The 9,422-nt window shown below is 43.8% G+C and overlaps 1 protein-coding gene across 1 annotated transcript in view; it reads left to right on the top strand.

Annotated features, from left to right (window-relative positions):
- Window positions 1-9,422, top strand: part of PARD3B (par-3 family cell polarity regulator beta) — a 999,825-nt gene that overhangs the window by 439,379 nt on the left and 551,024 nt on the right. The gene's annotated exons all lie outside the window — the stretch shown is intronic.

Here is a 9,422-nt window from a genome sequence, read left to right as displayed (position 1 = left end):
CCCCAGAACTAGAAGGGGTCTGGGGCCAGGTGAGGCTGAGGCCACCTGAGCCCCGATTGCGGGGAAGCGCGAGTATAGGCCCAGCACGGGGAGTGTGAGCATAGGCCCGAGTGTGGGCGGAGAGGGAGGCACAGGCCCCGGTTGGGGCGAGAGCGCGGGGAGCACAAGCTAGGCCGCAGAGCGGGCGACGCAAGCGCGGGAGACAGGCCACAGTGTGGGTGACGGGAGGACTTACTGGTAGCCCCTAAGGCTAGAGTGCACCAAGGCAACTGGACAGATCATTAGCTAAGTTACATCAAGGCACCGTGTCAGAGCAGATAGGAAAGGCAGCCTCCCCTAAACATTTTCAACATCAAAGACATGGCGGGTGAGATTGGTGAGGGTGCATCTTGACACCAACTAGACACGGTAGCCAGGGGGCACTAGGGGAGTTCACGGCACCCCTAGAGCGTCCTATCACACCCCCCTTATGACCCCTTTACAGACCATTGGCTGCCAGTTGGACAGCTGTGATTTGAAAGGTTCACTAGTTAAAACTTTGTTGAAGAAACAGTCCCAATTGTGTTGTAGAGTGCTTTTAGCAATAATTTCATTGTTAAAACATATACAACCAATGACTCATTGAACAAGAGGGAGGTACAGACCTGTAGCTTGAGTTCTTAGGAATTCAGAATCATCAGAATACTCTTGCTCTTCAGATTAAATCCACCCACATAAAAATATGCTTCCTGTGTATCACCATTTAATGGTGTTTGCTGTTTGGTGAAGAATTACAGACAGAATAATATAAATGCAGTAGATTTTGGAAAGAGACTTACCATTTACTGATTCTAGTAAGTCATAGTAAATACATATGTACAGCAAACAATTTGGTAGCAAATGAACCTGAAAAATATAGATTTCCAATGTAAATAATCTTAGAGCACAATTATTAGGAGTGAAAATATTGGTAATTTGTGAAGTTCCTGACAAATGAATTAATGTGTGTTAGTGCCATAATGCAAATAATAAACACAAGTTCAGGATAAATATTTCCAATCTTGTTCTGTTGTGTATTGGACAGGTCAGAAACTGGAAGAAGAATATATGCCTTGTTAAATCTCTGTTTTGTTTTCTCAAGTAGCATAGTGTCTTTTGTCTCTTTAATTATAAAAAAAAAACTTCCATGGTTCAGTGGCATACAAAGGAAAATAGTCACAAATATCCCCAAATGAATGTGAAGTGGAGAGAGTGGGCAGCTACACTGACCAACAACTACTTACTTCCCATATGCATCACCCATCAGAGAGAATCCAACTATGTGATACCATCTGGGGCTCTGGATTTTGATGTCTGGAGGTCAAAGGAGGAGACACCATTAAGGTTTTATTCACCCTGAGACATCCTGGTGCATTACAGATGAACTTTAGTTCAATTTTTTTGAATAATAATTGCCTATGGCAGCTTCCACCTAGCTTAGAAAAATGGTACTGTATATTTATGGAACAAATAGTACAGTTTCTGAGTGATCTTTGTTACCATGGGGATGCTTCCAAATAACTCAAATGGTAACAGCTGTTCACCTTATTTGAACACAAATCTCTCACCTTCGGGTGGAGGAAGCAATAGGAACGGGATGTTTAACCTTCCTACCTAGTTCTTTGCTTTCTTGCACACTGCTGTTAGTGGTGATAAATGTTCTCTGCAAATAAACTAAAAGTAATGGATTTGCAGGACTGTTAATCTAGCACTTTTCCAATAAATCCACTTCAAATTAATTAAAAGACAAAATGGTAAATAAAGTATTAAAATTTTAAAAGTACATTTACACAGCTGGAATCATACATGATGTCTGCCCCCGCAATATCTGGCTTTAAGCTGTTCTTGCTTTCACAAGCTCAAAAATCTACAAAGTAAAATCTGCTATTCAAAGGTAGAGCATTATTTTTACCAATAAGCCTTTTGCCTTTTGTCTAGGGTCTTCCATTTTATTCGATCTTGAAGCACTTACTGGTTATAGATTGAATTAATATTAGTGGTTATAGATTTAATAGCGTTTTTGCTGCTCCTTTGTCCTATTGGGACATTCTCCGTTAAAAATAATACAATGAATACAATTCCTTTTGCAAAGAGTGGTAAATTGATTTGTTATCTGGAACTGGACAGTTTCCATACTGTTGGCAAGTATGTTAGGGTACACTTTTATTTTTAAAAAATTATATAGGCCTAATCAAAGATATCTTTCATATATATAACTCTTCATCTTTAAGGCTTTTGAAGGACTTAAACGCACACACACGTGCGTGCGCACACACACGCACACATTCAAGTTATTCAAGTCTGTATATCTATAGCTGTTTGCATAAAGAGTGTGTCTGTGTGTGTATATTAAAGTCTATATCAGTGGCGGCCAGTCAATATGGGGCGCTTGGGCGCTGCCCCACCAATTTCAAAATGACATAATTAATGTCATGATTATGCTTATGCACTATGCATACACAACAAAATGTTGAGTGTGCACAGTAAGCACCTTGGGGCAATCTCCTTACCGCCTGAGTGGCGCATGAGCAGTAGAAATACTTGAACAGTTAGAATGGATTGCAATAACCATTTGTTTAAGCAGGCAATAGGGCAATTGTACTGACGCCCCAGCGTGGGTAAAGACTTGCTGGGAGGAGGGCGAAAAGACAGGGGGCATCATGTGCAGAGACATGCATGTGGCCTCAGGCAGCCTGCAGAACACCTCTAGGGATAAGTGGACAGGGGGATTGAGGCCCCTGTAGGGAGGGAGCTGGGCAGGGCTGGGGCTGCTGCCCAGCTGGGTGGGGCTTGGGGCTGGGGCCATAATGCATGGCTGCAGGGCCCCAGTGGGGAGCAGGATGGGGCCGCAGGTGGCTCATGAGAGGGAGGGCTGGTTCCTCGCTGCTGCATGCACTCCCAGGGGGCAGGGGGGACCCATGCCCCCCAGATGTGTACCTGGGGCAGGCACAGGCTGCGGGCTCAAGCTCCCAACCTGCTTCCCTTCCCCAGGGCTCTTGGAGCTGGTGGGCATGACCTGGCACGGCTGGGGACAGCGAGACTGCGCGGGGATTCCTTGCCACACCTAGCCCCCCCACCGCTGCCCTGGTGACGTGCCCTCTGCGCCTGCCACTGCTTTGAAGAGCCCCACACCACTGCCCTCACTGCAGCCCTGCATACAGGGGGCACATCGCTGGGGCAGGGGGGGTGAGAAGCAGCGAGGTTTTCTGCGCGGCTCCTCTGCACCTTGCAACGCTGGGTCATGGGGAGGTGGGGGGAAGCAGGGCGGCAAGAAAGTGTCGAGCAGGGAGCCTCCTGTTTGCTGCTGCCTTGCTTCTCCCCCTATGACCCGGCACTACAGGGAGTGGAGGAGCGGCGTGGAAAACCTCCTTGCTGCTTGTTGCCCACCCTGCACCCCCCCTGCACGCAGGGCTGCAGTGAGGGCAGTGGCGATGCACTTTGAGGGCTGCACTCCTCAAAGCAGCAGCAGGTGCAGGGGGTGGATCACTGGGGTGGTGGGGGGGAGGGGTGAGAAGTGGCGACAAAACCCCACGCGGTCCTGCTGTCCCCAGCTGTGCTGGGTCGCTTCCAGTGTGACACTCCACCCACCCCACCTGTCTCGCAGTTCACCAGCCATGGCTGATCTATGTATATATAAAACTGTAACTGTGCCAACATATGTTAGTCTATGTGGTGGATACTAATGTACTAAATTGGGGAAACAGGTGATAAATCTGTCTCTTTGCATATCAGATGGCATTAATCATGTGATTGTTCGGATAATCCAGCTTTCCTGCAATTTATTCTAATATTCCAAAAACAGACCAGATTCGAAGGACTGCCATGTTTTTATCTTTTTAAAATATGTTTTCCTCAGAAACACTTCTTTTTCTTCATCCCAAATGTTGAATTTCCCCTCAAAAAATTATTGCTGTCTGAAGCCTACAGCACTCAAACTTCAGTCTTATGTCATTAATGGTTCTAAGTCCCAATATTTCATATCTTTGCAAGGCTTTTAAAAGGCAACTTTATGCCATTGGGGAGAAGGGAATGCTCAGACTGAGCCCTGGAAGCTCTCAAGATATTGGACTTAAAAGGCATGCAATATTTTATGTGCCAAAAAGCTGGGTTAGGTCACTTGGAAAATTTTTTAACTTTATTTGTATTCTTTTTTTCTCTTTCTCTGAGCCATATACATTGGGACTCACTCCAGCGTAGATTTTTCTTCCTCTTTTTTGCTCACACAGCCACTATTTTTAAAGTTGTAAATTCTAATACTATTATTGACAATGAATGGAAATTTTTCCTTGAGCTCAAGAGCTAGAGTCTTTGATTTTAGAGTAAATGGCCTTTCATTCCATGGCCTATGTGGATTTCATACAATTGATGGTACAGCAAAACTAACTGTTATGATTTAGTTCCACAGGTCTAGTATGATTCTTGCTGCACTTAAATTGAGAACTTGCTCTTCATTTGTATCATAAAACTTTTCCTGTTAAGGAATGCAAATAATACTATTTCTACAGTCTCAGATTTTGTGTAACTCCACAAAGTTCTCTCTTATCAGGTTCAGACGTGTGCACAGGAGCATGGGCAACTGGTGCCTCCTGAGTCTGGGGGGCAGCAACGGAGCGCAACCGGGGGGGATGGGGGACATTCCCCAGTGGCTGGTCACCGAGCATGCAGCAGAAGTGCCAGCACTTCCATGTGTGGCATGGTGGCAAAGCCAATTTCGGGGGGGCACTAGCGCTCTTTGTGCCCTCCTATCAGCTGGAGTGCTCGCTGTCGGGGGGGGGCACAGGCATCCCCTGTCCCCCCACCCTACGTGTCGCCTCTGCACAAGAGAACTCCTCTGGCTGTTAGGAAGTTAGAGCAATGTACCATACTGCTTGTAACGCAACTCATATTATTTGATCATTAAAAAGTACTGCAGTGATTAACACTTGTAATATTTTATTACATGCATGTATATTTACAAATGGAAATTAGTAACTGGTTATTAAACATAAGTGAATGTACAGTACTTACCAAAATCCAAGACTAATCTAAATTTAAGATGACCCAGCCACCCATTATTAGTCTATACATGGAAAATGTATAAATTAGTTATAGTTTTCCATGTATAGAATCTAATTATTGGAGGGTCATCTTAAGTTCATCCCCCACACTGCTGCAGTGGGGAAAGCAGTGGCAGGGGGGTAGGTGGTTGGAGAGGCAATAAGGGGGTTAGTGGTAGGGGAGTTGGTGAGGGGGCAGACAGTAGGAAGGTAGTAGGTGGCAATTAGTGGTGTGGGAGTCAAGCAGCTTGACCCCTGCCTCTTGATCTCCACACCTTGTCTCTTGCTACCTGTTCCCCTGCCACTTCCCCTCATACCTTCCTCCCCACGTTCCCCTTACTACTGCACCCCCCTGGCACCTGCCTCTCCCCCCACCACTTACCCTATGGCTGCAGCACAGGTCCTGCCCCACTCCAGCCTGGCTGCTCTTGCCGCAGCCCAATAGTAGTAGTAGCAGTGACAGCTCTGGTCTGAGCTCCAAGGCTCAGCCAGAACTACTGTTGCCAGAACAGCAATTAGTGGGCTGTGGGGAGGGAGAGTACAGAGCAACCAAGTGCTCTATGCCCTGGGCTGAAGCAGGGCCAGAATTGTGCTGGAGGTGGAGCATAAGTGGCAGAGTGAAGGCATAGACTACAGCAGAGAGATGGCAGCACAGAGGCTGCAGCTGGGAGAGCATATTTGCATCTTATGTCCAGTTTCTGAGTTGTGCTTGCGTGATTGAATTCTGGTCGATGCATTTAATCACAAGTTCTGCCATTCTTTTTCCCAGCACTCATTCTGGTGTCAGATCAACAAGGTGCTTAAGCACGTACTTAACTTGAAGCATGAATAGATCCACTGGCTATTTAAGTACATGCCTGAGTATCTTGTTGAATAGAGGTGTCTCAACATCCAAGAAACCCCTTAGCTGTTATATGGAAAGAAACATCATGTATCATGTTTCTGGAGGTCAGAATATATGTGGGTTTCTTCTGGGCGGTGGTTACTAAACATGTTCTGTTAAAAACGTGAAAATGGACAATCATTCTGCTTTTCAGTTAAGATCCTTGCTAATTACTCAACCTGGTGACTTCATACTACTTTCCCAATAGCGTTAAAATGTCTAGGGGAATACATTTCAATTGAGCAAACTGAAAGAAGCTGTAAGATTTATATTTTCATATTTGTTCTTTGCCCCAAAATCTTCTTTAGCAAGTGATTAATTGCATTTGTAGATACTGCACAATTGCATCAATTATCCATTTCAAATGAATTTCATTCTGAATAGTCAAGAGGATGATGTGGTTTAATCAGTAAGTGAAGTGGAAGTATTATAAGCTGTTTAAAAATACTTACCATGTTTTATGGGTGACAGAATGATCTAAATCAGGCAGACTCTTAGAAAAGTGAGAAATATGCAGTAGAAAAAAAATGGTAATCTTTTGTTTCTCCAGTTTAGCAGCATTTTTATTGGCTAGCTTGTGCATGGGGTTGATGTTTGCTTGATAGGTATGCTATGGGCATGTTAGAAGAAGAGCTGTATTATCCAGTCAAGGCTTTTTCATTCTTTTAAAAATTAATTGTAGGTATAAATATATTGGTTAAAATATGACATTAGATATCTCTTGCCTCTTCATGTGGAGATGGTCTCTAACATTAAGAGTATATGGAGAAATTTGCTTGATTCTCCATGACTGCTATTTTAACAAACTAGTATTTATTTTTTCCTTTAAATTAGTGAAATGAAAGCATAAAATTAGTTCTTTCAAAAGAGGCAAACTGAATCCAGAACTCTCTTGAGGCATGTCTTTGGGATATACTTTAGCAATTCCAATCATTTTGCTTGCAAACATTTTTTAGACAGTGTAGATTTTTTGTTTTATTTTTTGCTTGCTTTTTACTTTGTTTCTGTCCACATAAACTCACAGAGTGGTGTTAGGCTCATGTTAAAAATTATCTAAGTTGATGAAATGCAGATATTGACATCAAGATTGTGTTTTCATTTCTGCTACCTAAATGAGTTTGATCTTTATCTAGTCCACCAACAGCATTTAATACATAAAAATATAAAGTTGCTTTTCTGTGCTGTGTAACACTGAAAGTTATTCATGACAACTGAATTGTTTTTAATGTTTTTATTGATCCAAAGATGGCTAAAAACAAATTGCTGATATCTGTTACTTTTTTCTTCAGATGCATCACTTATCACTATATTGTCTAAAAACTATCCTGCTCTGTAGTAGACGAAATAGCTTATGGTTCACATAATGTAAAGTAAATTCCTACTTACTGTGCTTTCTTAAATACCGGAAAAGAAATTATTTAAAATTATTTAGTTGGTATTATTTAACTAAAATCTACTTATTAAAAATGCAAGTTGTTAGATTGGGTCCAAATATTACAGAAAGAGAGGTAGAGATAGAAGCCAAGAATACAGTAGTACCTAATATCTTGTATTTGTGTGGTATTATATTGAAATGGTAATAAATGAGACCGAGAGAGACTGTTTAAATTGGGATCCACATCTTACATATATTCTCAATTTTTGCCTTGCTCCCAAAATAAGGGTTAGAGAATCCAAAGTTTAGATTTGATCCATTGTAGATGTAGGATAAAAAAGGATACAGATATAGATTTGGAATCCTTTTTCAAAAGATTTAGTTATTTAACCCTTTGTTATAATATATTATTGTAGTAATACAGGACAATGTTTATTTTAGTTGAAAAGCATGTGCGTGTGTGTGTTCATACACACATGCACACAAGTGTACATAAAGACCACACCTAATGAGACAAATTCCTTCATACTGCCACAAGACCAAGCGCTCAGGTGTTGAAGTGGTTTCTTTTGCAGAAAAAACGTGGAGGTTCAGTGAAGAAATGTTAGCTTTTTACAACAGCAACTTCACAGTAGCATGATGATTTCCAGCACTACATGCATCATCTGTTGTTATGCTGGGTTGTAGGCAGCTAGGTACACCCTGGAAGCAAGGTACTGACCTGCATCAGGAGGAATGAACAGAATCCAGGTATGGGCTGGGTCAAGAAGCCAAGTTAGTCCAAGAACTGGGTCTGGAAACAAACCAAGTCAGGAAGCCAGAGGATCAAGCAGTGTGTGGGGTCAGAGGACATGCCAGGTCAAGGAGCCAGGAGATCAAGCTGAGAGCTGGTGTGGAACAGTAGCCAGAGGGTGTATCCAGCCAGCAAGGTGGCCTGAGATCAGGCAGAGCACTGTTGCCTGGATACTTTCTGTTCTGAGTTGAGGGTCTACAGGGGAACTGGAAGATCAGTTGACCACAGCCAGGAGCTCTAGTGCCAGTTAGTGGGTAGAGGGCTAGGCCCTGCCTGAGAATTCAGGACAGCCTTGACCAGCCTGAATGACCAGTTGTACTTTGGCAGGCTGAGCTGGATGGCCATGCTAGCCAGATTGAGGCCATGGCACGACACCTGTCAAGTTACACAAAGTGCAACAGACAATGCTGTAGTCCTCCAGCATCCCAGGAGGATGCGTTTCTCACTCCCCACCCCATCTCTCTTTCTGCATGGATTTGGGGAGTCTGTCTGGCACTCCAAGATTTAGTGGCTTAGAGAAACATGAATTGGTATGCAGTCACACAACTCAGCCTTGTCTTTCTTTGTGGACAAGATCAAGTCCTTCCCACCCAGGGAACAGAACAGGAATCCACTTCCCAGATCCTTCTGCCTTGCCAAAAATATCTGTTCCTGTTCCATCAGTGTTTCTGGCATTATCTACAAGTCAGGCTGGAGGACAAGCACTGAGCAAGGAGTTGTTTCTGCTGGTTTTGAACTGGCCACTTTTGTGAAGGAAACATGATACCTGCTATGCTACAGAAACTAAAGATACCGCAGAAACCAAGGTAACTGATCAGGAACTCATGGATGGCTGAGCTCATGTCCAGTCCTTCCAAAGTTGACTCTTGACTTCTACAAGTGGAAGGTGCCATAGCTGGGTGGAAGCAAGACCCTTCAGTCCCTCTCCTGAAGCAGAGGCAACATTTGAAGCCCTGTGGGCTGGTAGCACAGCTGGGAGGTCAGTTTGTGCTTACAGGAGAAACTGGCAGCTATAATTCATAAAGGCCATGCGCAGGTCAAAGGGGAGTCTCTGCAAACCATCCCTTCTGAAATGGAGCTGGCATCAAGAGTCCACACCTGCCACCAACTGCACACAGGCTGATGAAGTGGGTAAATCACAGTGCCAGCACCTACTGGATATCTAAGGACAGCTTCTGCACTTCTCTCCCACCGCCTACACAGAACTGCTTTGTAAATGTCTAGCCAGGACCTCGGTTGTGTCCATTTGAGCATGCACTGAGCTATGCACCAATCCATGCACTAGCTGAACAGGCTCTTAGAAGAAGCAGTGGAAAG

This window comes from Gavialis gangeticus, unplaced genomic scaffold (genome assembly GCF_001723915.1).
Source record: "Gavialis gangeticus isolate Ggan-Ray unplaced genomic scaffold, GavGan_comp1, whole genome shotgun sequence".
Taxonomy (NCBI): Eukaryota; Metazoa; Chordata; order Crocodylia; family Gavialidae; genus Gavialis; species Gavialis gangeticus.
This window is presented reverse-complemented; position numbering and strand designations above follow the sequence as displayed.